At 43.4% G+C, this 17,043-nt stretch overlaps 1 protein-coding gene across 14 annotated transcripts in view; it reads left to right on the top strand.

The window, feature by feature from the left end:
• LOC148399464 (nuclear factor 1 X-type-like) overlaps positions 1-17,043 on the top strand; it is a 120,711-nt gene that overhangs the window by 79,609 nt on the left and 24,059 nt on the right. The gene's annotated exons all lie outside the window — the stretch shown is intronic.

Here is a 17,043-nt window from a genome sequence, read left to right as displayed (position 1 = left end):
AGACAGTTGATCAACCCTGCAAGTCAACAAACTGTCTGCATCTGATAGGAAGTCACTGAAAGGGTTTGTGATAAACTTGTTCATTTGTCCAAATGCCATTTGGAAAAGATTCCATTTTGTGATGGAGGGAAAAGTACAAATCTGGCTGCAATAAAAATAAAATAATATCCAGGTGCTTGTAAATTAACCGGCTACAACATGTGATGTCCAGTTTGGGATCTTTGTTGTTGACGTTTCCTCACTGCTCAGATCTAAGTATATCTACGAGCAAAAGTATCGGGCTACTGTATATATTTTCACCACTGACTGTTGCAGCTCATAGCTCATTTCCTGGCCCGCGTCCAGTTTAAACGACAGACACTCCTAGCGGACCGGTCAGAGTATTAACAGTGAAAGGGGATCACCTTTAATCTCAGATTAAAAAAAAAAAAAAAGTTACATGTATTGTGAGCTGTTGGGTATTATTTCAAATACTTTGGCCGGCAACCAAGACATTTCTAAATCTGGAAAGGATTGCTGCATGTGTGTGAAGAAAAGTACAGCGGGTTCATTGTGTCTTTTTCTGTCTGAGTGAGGACGGGGAACTATTGTATGCATACCTTCCCTAAAATCCCCGCTTAGGTATGTTGCAAAGAAAATGGAAAAGTCGTCGAATTAAGTCGGAAACCACCTCCCGTTCCTTCCCTCCCTCTCGCCAGCATTGATGTTTCTTTTTTAATGTTGCTTTTCTCCCCATCAGGCTTAATGCCTACTTACAGCTCCATTTAGGCTGCATGCGTGGAAATTGGGTAGGGGATCTTGTGGGTTTTGTGTCCTTGGAGATAACCAGTGAGTGGGAGGTGACAAAGGTAGCATAAGCTGTTTGAGTGCATGTGCGTGTCTCCTGTTTTAAGTGCAGGAATAGATCTCTGACAAACCCAAAGTGCGGAGGGGTGCGCATTTGTCAGCGTTGTTTGAAAAGCCAGAGGAGAGCTAATCTGCGCCAGCCACTCCACCTTGCATTTCAGCAGCCCGTCAACTCTGCCTGGCCTCACTCGATTGAATATCGCCGGCGCGTCACTAAATCCGAAATGTTGGGAAAGTCCTGAATAACATTTTCTCAATCGCGAGCAACCTGAGAGTCCGATTCACGACGTAGGTGTCAAACTCAAGGCCCGGGGGTTAGATACAACCCGCCACATCATTGTCCCGCGAAGACAAACTATCAACACTAAAGTTACAATTTATCTTCACGGACATTGCTAACCATTTTTATTACCATTTTAAATCTGCACATCACAGTCATGATCAGCTTGGCATCTCCTCGATCATCATCCTTGTTCCGGGTACTCAGTATGGTAATCCTCTCTAAACAATCCCTCATATCCCAGATTCACCATCAGTCTATCAATAATCCAGAATAATCACTCTCAGCTCCCAAGCAGAAGAAGGAAAGTGGTTTTTGCCAGCACAATAGATCATAAAGACCTCAACAGAGCAGGACGGGCTTGTTGATCACGCTCTTCGATGTTGTCAAATGATTAATGGGATGCATTTTTGTCTTGCACCTTTTTACCCTAATGGTATTTAATGGCGCTTAAGCACTTTACAATACGGCCCGCGTTCATCCAGTCACGCTGATGGCTCATCAGGATCCTATTAGGTGTGTCCACGATGGATCTACGCTGTTTGACGAAGTTCCGAGACACTCCGAGTGAGCTCTATAGCAGTCGTGACATGAGCGTTTTATTTCTTTCTGCCTCTCGTCTCCGGAGACAGACAATCAACGAAGGCCTCAGTAGTTTTGCCGCAAAGCCCCTGAGTGGATGACATCACTACCTCCGTTAATGATGCCGTAGGTCACGAGCTATCCGCATGTTGTGACTTCATACGCTCCTTCGTTGAACTTTATGGTAAGATTAGAAACAGTTGTTACCAGCCAGCCTTTTTATGAACAGCTCGTTGTGATGATTTTTTTTTTCTTCCGTCCCTCTTTTTCTATGTTGGACTTATACAAGCAGATCAATTCTTCTACTTTAGGCGAAGAAGAATTCGTATTAGCTGAGTAAGGGGCAGACACAGCTGGGCAGTGATTGAGGAGGAAAGAAAATAATTAGAAGCGAGGCAATGATGGAGAGAATGGGGGAGGAAGATAATTGCAGGAAAGGGGATTATTAGTTTGTCACTATCCGCAGTTTAAAAGCTCTCAGAGCAAGGCCGTGGATAAGTGAAATCATATGGCTCTCTCGTCGCGGAGTGTGTGCTGACGATTGCGGGCCGCTTCAATGTAGCGGCAAACGCTTGTACAACTTGGCTCATTAAAAGTCGTTGATGATACGCTCCATATGGGGCTGGGTTCAGTGTGTCATCTTATTGCTAGTGTCGTGTTTTTTCATGCATATATCATGTTTTTTATTTCATGTCTTTTGAAATAGTTTTCTGAGCCGACGTATGTTCTTCTGAACGTAGAGATTTTTTTTTTAATTCGTTTGATGCTCAATTTTCCCTCAAGATGGATTTAATCAAATGCCCATGCCTACTAAAAAATTATTTATTTAAAGTCCCTTTTAAATGACACACACAGTTAACTGTCTTGTAAATTTCACACACCACAGACAACTCAAATGGTTTAAAAAGTTGCACAATGAGGTACACTATGTAAAACTGAACATAAAATAAGATTCAAAATTATAAACTATGACACTTCCGCTGTGATAAGGGTCGCTAGCTCCCAGCTAGGCCTTGTAGGAACAACCGTCGGCATTGATCGTGAATAACCGCGTAAACTGGAAAGGCTCAAACTACAAAAGAAAGAATAACTCATCCCGGCTTGGAACACTATCAGGTTGGTCTCGGCTGATGCATGTAAAAAAAAAAAACGTCTGTTCAGTGTCTAACCTCCAGGTGTGAGCTCTTGTGAAGTCGCCTCTTGATCGCCATCTGCATGCCTCCTCTACTCGCCGTGAAGGTCCTTGGCTTTACAACATTGCATGAGCTGCACAATCAAATGTAACACTTATAAGCTCAAACCCAAACACTTAACCGCGCTATTTGTCGAAAAAACCTCGCCGGCGGGGAGACACTTGAAAAAGACAAAGAGCTGAATGCAACAGCTTAATGATGCGTTTGACGGAGATAGCGTCGGGAACCTTTCAGGTGATGAATACTCTAACACTGACTCTGTTGTACGCAATTTGTTATTAGAAAGCGAAGGTGACATGAAATAAGCTGCCCAGACACTAACCACTGATTTATATTTTTTTGTAATCGTAAGCAAATACCATTTAAAAGCTAAAAGCAACAACGGAATGTCTCCATCTTATTTTCTGTCATAATCCTCTTAAGCCTCATGTTTGCTCTGTGTGACATGACAATTAATCACCGTGAACTTGGGCAACGTAGTTTGTTTGCTTTTAATCCAGTTGAATTCATATGAAAGAATAACCATTTGAGGATATATCTGAACACGATAACACTAGAATAAAACTGAAACTTAATATTTTAGCATTAGAAGTCATTTTAGCTACTATACATTAATAATAATAAATGATTATTTACATGTCCTTAGGGAATTTGGCTTAAATATTTTTTGGGCCATAATTTATTGGTTGCACTCTAATCTTTATATATAATTGATACATAAAGACGAGAATTAAGCCATGATCTGCAAATTAAGCCTGCTAGTTTACAGCCAAACCTCAGAACAAACAATAGAGGGGAAAAAAAAAAAATTAGTCCATCACAAGACTTTTTGAAAGCCTCCGGTCACCTCCTATCTCACCACAACAATCTCCCCCTGTTTTTGTCCTTATCTAGTACGCCCTCGTTCAACTCTTACCAGCTTTACCTCGGGGTTTTTGGCAGTTTTTGCAGCCGCTTTGCTCAACATCAATCCAGGTCGAACGAGTGAAAGGCCTTAATGAGCAAAATCCCTGCAAAGCTGCAAATACGGGGATGGTTAGAGGCTTATATCGCCCTGCGTTGACGACAGAATATGTTCAATGGGAAATCTTCACGTAGGAATTAATAGAGCGTAAACCCTCAAGTCGCTTTCACTTTGTGAATTTTTCGGAGTATACAACCAAAACACAAAGCGATTCAGCTTAACTAATAAAAGAAATCATAATTGTGTATAATGCAAGATGTTACAAAACACATATCAACCCATCTGAAAAGCTCTTTTCTAAAATGTGATGGAAAAAAATGATAACATAAAAATCATAACATTCAGTTGTGTACAAAATCTTATCTTTGTTTTGTTTGTCCCCATTTCTAATCTACTTAACGGTGACAAGACTTGATCTGATAATAACGTCAATAAATCACATTACACTTAAAGATTAAAAAGTTCAAAAGGATGTTATGCTTGGGGTTTGGTTTAAGAAAGGTTTAGTTCACTACTTGTCATTGTATTTAATGTCATTTCATAAGATTAGCGGTATCGGTTCTTGGTATCGGTGAGTGTTATATGGGTCTGGAAAAAAGAAGTCTTGAACATTCCCACTTGTGACCATTCCAGGATTTAGTCTGTCTTTCTACTGAGCTTAGAAAGACTCCAGCTCCCCACGACCCTCAACGGATAAGTACTTTAAAAAATGGAGGGGTGAACAGGTTCAAAACAATGAAAAGTCTACTTTACTATGATTGGAAGGATGAACTTTCGCCCACGTGAGTGACATTTTGTGCCAATAATGAAGTTTCATCGCCCAAAGGTCATTTTTAGTATGACGTTGGAAAATTACAGTACTTGTCTGTTCTCTTCTTCATCCTCATGTTGCATTCTTTTTCACGTGGACGCTGAGATGACGTGCCATCTGACTTTCGGCAAGCAACACTTCCACGTGTACGGGACGGCTGCTCATCGCGTAGATGTGGCTGGAACCCGTAGAACGATAAACGTGGAGTTATATAGGGACAGAGTAGGCGTTTGTGGCGGCGTATTAAGAAATGAAAAGCACATTTTCATGATTTCATTCCGTCACACCGCTCTCCCTTTCACTCTCGCTGTTACACTCCCCCCTGTGTGTTTATTTTCTTCCATTCCCGCTTCCCTCGCTCACTCCTCCATCCATCTCCTCTTTCTCCCTGTCAGTTAGCTCATGTAAACTTTGCCTTCGCTCATTGTTTTGCCAAAAGAAATGTGCCTCTGCTTTTGATTAAGCCTCGCGCGTCCCACTTTTATTCCTTCTCAATCGTGGGATTTGGGATTTTATGTAGCAATAAGTACAGGCCAGGAGGAAAGAGTGTGGAAAAGAATAGAGAGAAGAAAATGACCAAAGTTTGGAATTATTTCACTCAAAAAAGATAAAACGCAACGGAGAACTGTCTTACACAACCAGGCTCTAACTTAAAGTAAACATCCTCAGCTAATTTAATATGGCCGACCTCTGCTAGCTAGAAGGAATTGTATTTCCTCCAGTGACCAAGGCTTGAAACAGCTGCCAGTGCATGTTCAGTCATTTCATTGAACAAATGCTAACAAAATATCTATTTATCTATTTAAAATAAATGCAGAACAAGCGTTTTTATACAAAAAGGTGCTCAGACTAGCTAGCAGTTAGCCACTACGTTGTCTTCCCGCTGTGGTTAGCTAGCAGTTAGCCAGTATGTTGTCTTCCCGCCGTGGTTAGCTAGCAGTTAGCCAGTATGGTGTCTCCCCGCTGTGCTTACATTATTAACCTGTGTATCAACTTTTTAAGACATTTAATTAACTTTATGTCGTCCCATCAGATTTTTTTTTCCAACCTACATCATGCAAACCTTCGGATGTTTATCGGTGGACGTTCACGTCATATGCATGCGGCGAAGACAGACAAAGCAGTTTGCACGAGTGTGCATCTCCATGTGAACATTGCGCAGATGTTGCTCAGAGCTGTGGATGGCAGCAGCACCTGTCTACCAGCTGTTTGTTGTCCCTTGAGGGTGTCAGCTGCTTGACTGGCAGGTGAGGAGGCCCTGGGCTCTTAGCCACAACACAGCTGGCCGTGCCCAGATGCCCAGTTAGGACAGAATGTGTGTTTTCTGGGCTTGCCTCAGTAACCTTAGCTTTTTTTCCCCCTCTCCAACATCAAACTACAGTAAGCTACGTTGTTGTTGGGTGGCAAACAGGTGAAATGGACTTTTTACTGGTTCGCTTTTGTCACTTGCCAACTTCAACACAATCCGGCGCTTCGTCATTCTTCTTACTCACTCACTCCACTTTCCCCCTCTATGCTCCGAGGGGTTGGGCCCCATGGAAACGCATAAAAAATGGGGGCCCATTAAGCATTTAATGTAATGCACTAATATGTTTTGAAACTCCTTGTAAGTTACGGGCCCAAAGAATCGTTAACTATTTCCTGGCATTTACGGCACCCCTGCCTGCTGGTGTCACCCCCCTTCCCCGCCGCCCCCCCTCTTCCTCCACACCCTCCTCCTCTCCTTCCTTCCCTTGTTGCCGCTCTTTCTCCGGTTCCCTCCATCTCCCCTTTTCCACATAAAGCTGTTTTTCATAGAAGCCCATGCAGCCTGGAATAGCATTCCCCCGGGCGCTGCAGGGTGAAACATTAGACTTTTCTGAGCTGCAGCCAAACAGATGCTGGCTCTTGGAGTCCCACCAGAAACAGGCCTTCATGCTTTTTTTTTCCCCCCTCGTTTTTATCGCTCTCTTTTTCATTCGCCCTCTGTCTAGTTCCTCCTCTCTCTTTCTTTCATGCTTTTTGTCGCTCCCATTTCTGTACCTGTCTCATCTTGACACTCCCGTCCGTCCCTCCTCTCTCCCGGGGACCGTAGCTCAGCGTCGTTAGACTTGTCCACGCTGACTTGAAATGTGGCAACAGTCTGCCTCCATTAAACCGCTTACAATAACCCCTTTTACACCGCCTGTAAAAGTTTTTTGGGGAGTCAAAATGGAATCGAGCCGACAGTTTCCCACCTTCAGAGATAGACTCGCTGACTGCGTGTAAGGGAATGCCCGAGAGGCCGAGTGAAGTTTCGAAGTTCGTTCCTCCCAGCTTGTTCAAAGCAAATGTCGCCGACCGACAACTGTTTTATGGGTCATATCGTTCAGTTATCTGATTATCTGAGACAAGTCCCACTTTGCTGGCTCTTGTGTCTCTCATGCAACTATTTAGATACATGCAAACTTTATCCCTAACGTCCTTTGTCCACGCTCTTAAATTTTCCCTTTTAGCCGTCTTCTCTCCCAAATCTCGTCCTACCTCTTCTAGTTCCTGGAAGCTGGCTTGCCTCGCCTCTTTCATTCACGCTCCCCCTATAGCTCACTCCTCGACTTGTCTCCCCCCCCTTCTTGCTTCGTCTTTAAATTTTCCTGAACCCAAGGACCCGTCTGTTACGTAAATGGGTTAAACACAGACACACATGTGCACACATACAGTATGAACTCACTCATGGCTGCACGTACAAACCCTCTTTTCACTACACACACACACACATACACACACGTGCACACATGAGTGCTATAGGGCCAAACTTGGCTTTGCAGCTTTTGGCAGCAGTTCAAATCTCTCCCAGTCTCCGCTATCGCTCACTGGCTGATGCAGTGTTTACACGAGCTGCCAGTCACAACCAAATCAAAAGCTTTCCCTCTCAGCTAAGAACAGTCGGGGGCCGAGGAGGTATGTTGCTGTGTGTGGGGGGTGGATGTTAATACTCATTTGACTACAGTCATTTTCTGAGACTATAGTAAATGCAGCCATTTTGGAAGTGCCTCATGTGATTCTTATACTCCTTCTGTGGTGCTTATAAAAATCTGAAGTCATTGAACTTTTTTAAAAACAACTAAACCATGCAAAGAATAAATTGCAGATTAGCATTAATTTAAACTAAGGCTGCAACAAAAAAATATTAATCAATTAATTTGCTGATGATTTTGTGGATTAATCAATGAATCAAATTATAAAAATCATGTTTCAATTTCCATTATTTTATTTAAACATATTTCAAATTGACACTGCAGAATATGCATAAGCATAAATTCATTCCTATATAATTTTTTGTTTGACTGAAACATGTCAGAAAAAGGGTAAAAACAAATTATCATTATTTTCAAAAGTAAAAGTTTTCTTTTCTCCACTTTTATGGAAATCTACAGAAATCTGATAATACAGTATTTACTGTTGAGAAGATAAATTCTGAGCTTTGGGACAATTTTAAAAATACAGGAGTTATCAAAAGATTCACGTTTTATTTTAATCCGTTTTTATTCTTAAATTTAAAATTTGCTTACATGTACCATCTCTGATTACTGACATTTGCATCCTCTGGCATTTAGCCTATTTTACATTTGAGCGCTTTGACAAAGTAGCCATTCATGTCTCAAATGAACCCTGTCAACCCAAGGGTACTTAAGCCGTTTATAAAGTTATGTAACATATTATGGCGGCTGCATCGGGCATTACATCATCGCTTAGATTACAGGGGATTGGTCGGGTCTGCTCATACACAACCGCTGCCGCTACATACGTGTAGCGTGCTCCGTTTCATGACTCCGTATAGTGCGGTTAAGCGCCCATATGTCTGTTTAATAGCTATGGCTCGTTCTGTAACGAGGATAGTAAAGTCCCATAGGTATTTTTGTTTATGATTAGGCATCGGGAGGACAATTAATGTAATTGATAAGGGTCATATGTCAAAGCTCCGGCGATCACGTGTCTAATATCGAAGCTGTCGAGCCGCGGGGATGATGTGTTCAGGGTGATTTTGGTAAGGAGGTGATTTAGAATTAGCGTGGAGACGTTAAGCAGGATGAGCTTACTAGTTAAGCGCAGGGATGTGATGGGGCCAATGTGTTCTTGATATAAACACCCGTGCATTCACGTGAATCGCAATTGATGAATGCCTTCTCAAGTCGAGATGGAAAACCAGCTATGGCACTCATGTCAAAACTGGCTTGCTTCATTTATTATTGTTTTTTTGTGTCTTTATTATGTCAAGCACTTTGCAAGAACTGCGCTTGCTTGTGTTTTGGAAATCAAGTTGCGTGTTGGAGGATTTGAATGTCACCCAAACTTCCCAAAAAAGACTGCTGCTGTTTGGCAAGAACCCAGGAGTCACCCGCTGCCCTCTAATCAAACTTGCATTGCTCACAGTGTGAATAACGGTTGTGATGAGGAAATGTGCATGTTTAGTAGTAATAATAATAATAATAAATTATAGTAAAATAATAATAATAATAATAAAGAAGTATAAGTAAAATTGCATCAATAAAGTAATTTATTAAAAAGCTAATGATGGATAATATGTGCAGTTCGTAGATATTCACAAACATTATCCACCAATCCCCGGCAAGCTTCATCTGTCCATCTTTTTTTTTTTTCTCATTCACATCCCCATACTGATTGACCTTATGCATCAGAAATGCAGCTTCCTAACGAGTGCCTATGCCAGCAGACAGATGGTGGTTTGCTCTGCTTTACTGTACATCTATATCCTGATTGGTTGATCTGTTTGTCTGTGGAGGTGATATATCTTGTTTGTGAGCAGGCCAAGCTGTTCAGAGCAATCCAGGCTGGCAACATTTGTTGGAAAAGCTTGTTGATGTGCACGAGAACATAATGTGTAATCTTACTAACTATTAGTTTTAATTGTGGATTAACCATACCTGGCCCTGTGACTTCTTCTTATTTTATTCGCCGTAATGAGGTCATGTTGTTCTTCAGACCACAAGTGAATGAATGAACAGCGCCTCTGCTGGTTGGATACAAGTACTTCATTGTATTTGGGTAGTTACTTTTTTTAACCATATATTTTTAATCAGCCAGAAGATTTGCTAGCATCATTATTAGTTGTAGAAATGTCTAAATGCATTGCTGCTTTGTGTTCAAATTAAAAGGTTAGGGCTAAAAAACTTTTTTCCAGCAATGTTGTTTTTTAAACTGCTCTGTCAATAAATATGAGTTGTCAGAACCTCCATGCAGGGCTTTCCTATCCTGTACCTGTTTATATCTCCAGGATGTATTGCATGTAAAGAGCCAAGAAGCGGTCTGACCCTGTTAGCGGGTTGACCTCAGGCTGGCTGTTGCACCAGGCTCCAGCTCCCTCACATGACCTCACCCTTCACAAGCCCCTCCATCTGTCCTCGCCATGCCGTACAATGGACAAAGAGTGTCTCTTCACTCTGCTTGTGTGTGTGTGTTTGTTTGAACATTAGCAATGTCTTTTGAGCAGCCTTTGGAGTGTGTTATTTTTTTGTGGTCGAACTGTTTACTTCACGAGCCAGACGCTCTCTTTAATCGCCAGTCTGCGTAGCAACCCTAAACCGCACTTTAAAGACACGCTGACAAAATAAGTCCACATCAACCCTCGTCAAGCTTCTTCTAACACAGCTTCCGTTGGTCCATACAATTTGATTTCATGGCTGCGGGTGTGTGTTCTAGGATTCTCCTTTCGCGCGCTCTCACACTCATTCAGTTCAGCCTCTCGACTTGGCCTGCTGGCATCATCCTCCACTTGCGGATGTTGCCAAAAGGTCAAAGTTGAGGTTTCTTCCGGGCGTCGCCTCAACCTTCTCATCCTCATTGTGTGATTGTCAGAGTGACAGCGTGATGGCGTTGATGAAGTTTGCTCTCCTGGAGCTTCCCTTCACTTTTATGATGCTTTGCGTCTCCTTTATTGCTTTCCCTGCGAGTATCCTCCTTTTTTTTCCTTTTGATTAACAACAGCCAAGCAGTCCTCCCTCTGTCCTCTTGGCATCGTTTGATAGGATTGAGTCACTTGGGGTGTTCGTACTTCTCAATAGAACGCGCACATATTGTGTCCGCTCAGCCCAGCAGGGAGCAACAATCTCCAATTTTAATTTTGTCACCATGGAAACCAGCTAAACTACACAGGATGTTAAATCTGCATATTGGAATTACACTGTTCTATTTATTTAAAAAAAAAAATCCAAGATAGACTTTATGACTCGCCGCATTCCCTACAGAATGATCATTATTTCTCTCGCATTTCTCCAGAGATAATAGTTAACGAGTTCCGCTGTAATTGGGTCTCTTGCTTTACAGTTCGACGCATTCACCCGACTGACTTATTGATGTATTGTTGTGTTCGTAAAGTGGCACATTTGCTACGAGTTTTCATTGAAGTGATCCTCGTGAGGGACAGAATTGGCTGCGGCAGGAATGTTTGTTATCGCCGTTATCTCAGCGGAGCTTTTGGAGGAGCTGGCAACCTTCATCGGTATCGCTTTGCGGATACGAGTTGTGCGTTGAGGATGTTTTCTCATTCTTATCCACGTGTCCTTGGCTGGCGACTGTAGTTCACTTTCTTTTATGTGTCTTGCGAGGGAAATGCGCGTGGGTTGAAGACAACTGCGAAGATTACAAAAATCGTTAACCGACCACGGATCATGAATGAAAAGCAAGCAGGTGGTCAATATTGTTGAAAGTGACCTTAAGCTATTGCACATATGGAGACAAAGATGGTAGCTTACCTTAAAGAACCTCTTCGCTTCTGGCCAACAAAAGACATCTCAATCTGGGCCAAAAAAAAAAAAAAAATCCAAATCCCAACAGAGGCTCTCTCCCCACATCTTCGTCTGTTTTTGCAACATTTGACACTGATTCACAACTTTGTACACAGTTACTCCACTTGTCAGGTTCTCCCGCCGTGCACACTCCCGATCCTCCCCACTACTGTCTCGTACTCATCTCATGGTCGCACGTGTTAGATAGAGATCTGATTTACACCGGCCGAGTCATTTTGCAATTTCTTGTCTCATTCTTTAGTAGCTGTTATAGTGGAGCGTAAAAGGTCAAAGACGCAATCTATTACGAGATGCTGGTTAGCAATTTTCTCCTTGTGATGTGTTCCAGTCAAACAGATAGCATGTAGCGCTAAACACAATTAGTGAAATTTTTTTGTTTTGCATTGCAAGCACCTGGCTCGGTCTTGCGTGTGAACGTGCAGCCTTTGGATGTTTTCCTTCTCGTCTGACTGTGTTAGTGTTGGATCTTGCTCTCGGAAAGCAAAATGCAAGCGTGGGTAAACTTCACGTCTCCTTCCCTTTTCATGTCTTTTGTCTCTTTGTAGCAGCCCTGCTTCTCTCTGCAGTCTAGAGAGTGAGGTCTGCGCTAGCCCAGGAGCTTGGCCCAAGGCCTTGCTGCTTTATTTGCATTTCACCATGGACTTTCCTGTGCCAGGAAATCGCCACCTGGTGGAGATAATCACTCACTGCAGCCACACCTTCACAGTTTGCATCCAGTGAGCACTGTGGAGGTAGCAAGCGAAAGTACCCCCCCTCCCCATGTTCCTCTTACTCTTTCCCTTTCCGGCCTTTGTGCAGCTGTATTTATTTGGGCCGAAGTGGGACGGTACGGACACACTGGCCCTTAACATGCTCGGGCCCCTGCCCCAGTTGACTCCTTTAAGCTGAGTAGATATGGAGGTTGACAGGGTAATAATGCCGGTGTCAACACCACTTAGGGGACAGTTATATCAGTATCAAGTCGGCGGGGGGACTTTCACACTCTGTTAGGTTGGGTCATGCACTGCGCTGGGGCCCCCAGCCATAGACACACACACACACGCACACGCATCTAACGCGGTCTGAAGACATTTGTGAATAGAAATGACCCCAGTCACTCATGCAGGAACCAATGTTGTCATCAATCAGTATTTACAGTTAGTCAAATCACATCAGCGGTTTGAGATGTAATATAATACCGGTGAGATGTTAACAGAACAAAAAGTACTGCCTGGCCCAAAGATGAACCCGTCAACTTTGCGGCCAGATGTGGTTAACATAGCAAAAAAAATTACATTTTCTACCGGAGAGCTTTGGTTTCATATAGTCCATGCGTGGAAAGCTGGGCCATGTTGATAGGACGTTTTTAACAAAGCATTGTTTCAATGTTTGTGTATATTTTTTTTCTCTTGATGAGAATCTATACTCGTCTGCTTCCCGACTGGAATGATAATTGGCGTTAAATGCTGTGGCGTACAAAAATTTTGCGAATGTCACACACATGCACCTGGGTGACACGCCTAATGTCAATTAGCATTACTTTGTTTGTTATGAAGAACGGTGAGCGATACTTGGTGGGTTTTTTTTTTTTGTGTGTGTTTGAGCTGTAAAAACACAAAGTGTGGTCTTTCATAAAGCTTTTTTTTTTTTTTTTGGATAGTGGCCATCTTGGGTCTCTTGTTATGGTATCCCGGATGGATCTGGCCCCGGGTTAGGGTCGAAATTAGAAATGATAATTCTACATTTTGGAGTCCTGCTCTTAATTTGTATTACCAGATATTAGACTCTAATCTTCAATGTCTCCGGTCAAAAGTGACTGATTCCAGAGTACAGTCTCTCAGAGGTCCACTGATGAAGACAAGTCATTTTGGTCGGCTGATGAATCAAGAGAAGGAGGGCCGGACAGGAAGGAGTGAAGCGCGATAAAGAAATGGGAGGGGGGGTATGTATGGGCATCCAGCCAGCCACGATCCGCCCTCAAGGCCTTAAAACCTCCACTCAGCAACCCGGCATCATATGCCGCCCATTCCCTACGACTTCATGTCTACTCTCCGGACCCCCACCCCATTCCCTCTCCCACTTTTTTTCCCTTTCCTAACCCTCCTTGTAATCCCCCTTCCTCTTTCCTCCTCCTGCCTCTGCTCCTCCTTCCATCCCTCCCCCCCTTCCTCCCTCCCTCATCGCTCAGCATCCCTCTCTCCTGGGTCTTCTTGCTGTGGTGCGGCGCTGTTGGCAAAGCGTGGGCGCAGGCGGCACACAGACGGGAGCACAGATGGGCAGCAAGCTGCGCAAGGCAGCCTGGCACACCTGCTACACACACACACACACACACACACACACATGCAGAGCCCACCTCGCCAAACAGTTTGCCTGGCTGTGAGTGGCACAGTCACACAAATGCATACATCCATACGCTAATAGATTCACATGAATATCCATATGTACGCACAGCACTTAGAAAAACTGAGCTGTTAATAGTGTCCTTAATATTATTCATTCAAATCTTTTTTTGTTTTTTCCCCCCCCCCCAAATAAGTCACACATCTGGCTTAGCTCAATGTGAAATTTATGCAGAACAGCAACTGGAATATTCCCTTCTGTATTAGATATGTTTGAATAAAATGTGTATAGGCAAGAAAATACATATGTCGAAAAGAAAAATAATGAAATAATATCCAATAAAAGAGCGGAGTGAACATCTGTGTGGGATAGCCAGGGGGATTAGGAGGTTTTGGAACATTTTAAGCGCATTAAGGATTAAAAAAAGGTCAGAATGTTTAGCAACATACCGATAAACCTCTTAAGCGAAACCCAATTGGGAGGCTGTACGGCGTGATCCTGTGTTTTGGGGAGGAGAAGAGCAGAGTGGAGGAGGAGGAGGTGGTGGTGGTGGAGGAGAAGTCGGGAGTTGCGATTGTTCCAAACGACGAAGAAAGTCACATAGAAAGAAGCAACGTACACTAATGCTTAAATGGAAAGACTTGGTTTCAGAGCTATTATTTGAGTCTCGTAAAACGACAGGAATGGAAGCGCTTAGAGAAGACCGTATGTCACACATGGCAAAACGGGATGGGAAGGAAAATGCACTACAGATGGAACTGATAAAAGCAAAAGCCACAGAAATATGTGAGCGTTGACAGTGGGAGGTACAGTAGTCTGTAGAACCTTCTACACCAGCCAGTCCAGCAATGTTGAGCTGCTATTGAGCCTGCAAAGTAATTGCACTCATCAGTGACATGATAATAATTATAAAAAGTATAGATAGTAAACAAACAAGGTACGAGTTATGTATGGTGACAATAAACTCAAGTCAAGCGGCAGTTTGATCAAACTAAACACAAAAGTTACAAAATTACACGGTGTATTTAAAACAATTACTTAGGCTTTGCTAGCTAATAATTAGCACATTTGTATTTTTGTCCTATAAGCAATTGATACATGAAGCGATGCATGTAAAGGAATAGATATTCACAGGCATATATTCTTTTTCCTCTGCAAAGAATGATTACTGCCGTACTGAGAAGCTTAGAGGAGCTCACCTTCAGTACAAAATATGACTGTTTGAAATGTCTTGTGCTGCCCCCAAGTGGCCAAGTTACATATAACAGAATGAGCAGCACAATGTGCATTACAGAACGTGTAAGCAAAAAAAGAAATACTTCCTGTAGATCCTTACAAAGTCTTAAAAGTTGTCAAATCATGAATTTAACAACAAGGCCTTAATTTTCGGAAAAAAAGTCTGTCTTTCAAAAGTCTCGTCAGATTATCAAATGTTGCACACTACACTACACTACCAAGAGACTGTGGCAGTTTACGTATGTAATATACGTCATGGCTTATCTCACTGAGTCCAGTCCATATCTGGCTCCTAAGTGACCTCAGGCGAGACTGCATTGACGGAGTTACTCTGTCTTAATTAGACTGTGTTGGCTGAGAGGGACTACGCGTGTTGTTGAAAGGTTTGATGTCAACCGTGAGGGATGACGTGAGGTCGAGGGTTGTCCGAGAGGCCTGCAGAGCTCTGATTGGAGGTGCCGGAAGAGCTTCGGGGTCTGGGCGACGAGATAAAGGGCTTGCTGCGACGGGTTGCGGCTGTCGTACAGTAGACTAACTGGCCGAGTCGTGATAAACAGTCAGGCGGACCTCCTGAGTTTCATTTTCTCAACCCAACAATATGATCACTGTGTCGCTTTGCAGTGAAACTGATAACCTCTCGTAGCGATGGAGAGCTACAGCTTTATCGCAGCCGGCTAATTCTAGACGCTAATTGCGGTCTTGGGATTGTGCACACACGCAGACATGCCTCGGGGCTCGCTGCACTCATACAGTTGGTCTTCCAAGCAGTGCTTCGAAGGTGCGAGAAATGGAGTGTTTACAATATTCTCTCGCCCTGTGGCGAAATACTACACGCCGGTAAAAGTCCAGTGAAGTCGGGTTGTTTTCCCAACAGCTTTCATTGGCACCCGTATGTTTACTCCTGAGTGTTTGTCCGTCCGTCTATGAGGAGCTCAATGTATCTGGGGTGCGTGCGCAGCCTGGTGCGATGGGAGCCTGTGCCGTCAGTTACCTGGAATGCGGAGCTACCGCCAATGCTAAGATGGCTGCCAAGCTCTAAGATGGCTGCCAGGATTACACGCGATGGGGCGACGGCGACGAGTGAGGGATTCTGCATGAGAGGAGCGAGCAGAAAGGGAGGTCTTTTTGCTTTTCTGCGGATGGCTTCGTAGGCAGCGAGACAGGCCTGTTATTTTTTCTGCTCACTAGGCTAATCTGTGGCTTAGAGCGGCTGCAAGGCAAGTGCTGCTGGCAGGGGTCTGTGTGCTCTGTTATCACCTACAGCCTGTGGATAAACACCTCCTTTCCATTAGCTTGCTTGCTAGCAACTTTGGTCTGAATTGACCACCACTATTCACACACACTCATGTGTATTTACTTTTGTTCCTCAGTACTTTTCATCTCATTTTTACTTTAATTCAAGCGGACATGGCCCCACTCATCAAAATATGATATTCTGGGTAATCTTGCATTTGTGAAATATTAAATCGCAAAATCATACATCTCTGAAGGCGGCCATTTTGCCACTTGCTGTCAACTAAAAATGACATCACTGTCGCTCAGGTAATGACCAATCACGACTCAGCTTGTAAACATCAGGTGAGCCGTGTTTGGTTATTTGCTGAACCCTGATCAACTGTGATGTCATCATCAGTCGACAGCAAGTGGTAAAATGGCTGCCCCCTGAATTGGATTAATTCATATTTTACAAATGTAACATTAATCAGGATAGCATGTTTAGACTAGGGCCACTTCCCTTTTTGCCACCACTGCATCGCCATTAACATGAATGTGGTCACAATGGACAATGTTGACACTCCCTTTTGACACTCGCGTTACAAAAAGCTTTTTTCCGCCTGGAGCTTCTCCGTTCCTAATTTCGTCCTCGAGTTGCCAAGGCCTGCCGTGTGCGGCTAACCGCTCGTGTGAGTGAAGCCGATTGCATTCATAGGCCAGTCATAACAGGTGTGTGCAAACGTGCTTGTGTACACAGATTAGTGTTGCTTGTCTGCCCTCATGGGGAAAAGTTTTCCTGCGACTAAAACGCG

Source organism: Syngnathus floridae, chromosome 4, assembly GCF_059516105.1.
Source record: "Syngnathus floridae isolate MCC-2025c chromosome 4, RoL_Sflo_1.0, whole genome shotgun sequence".
NCBI lineage: Eukaryota > Metazoa > Chordata > Actinopteri > Syngnathiformes > Syngnathidae > Syngnathus > Syngnathus floridae.
This window is presented reverse-complemented; position numbering and strand designations above follow the sequence as displayed.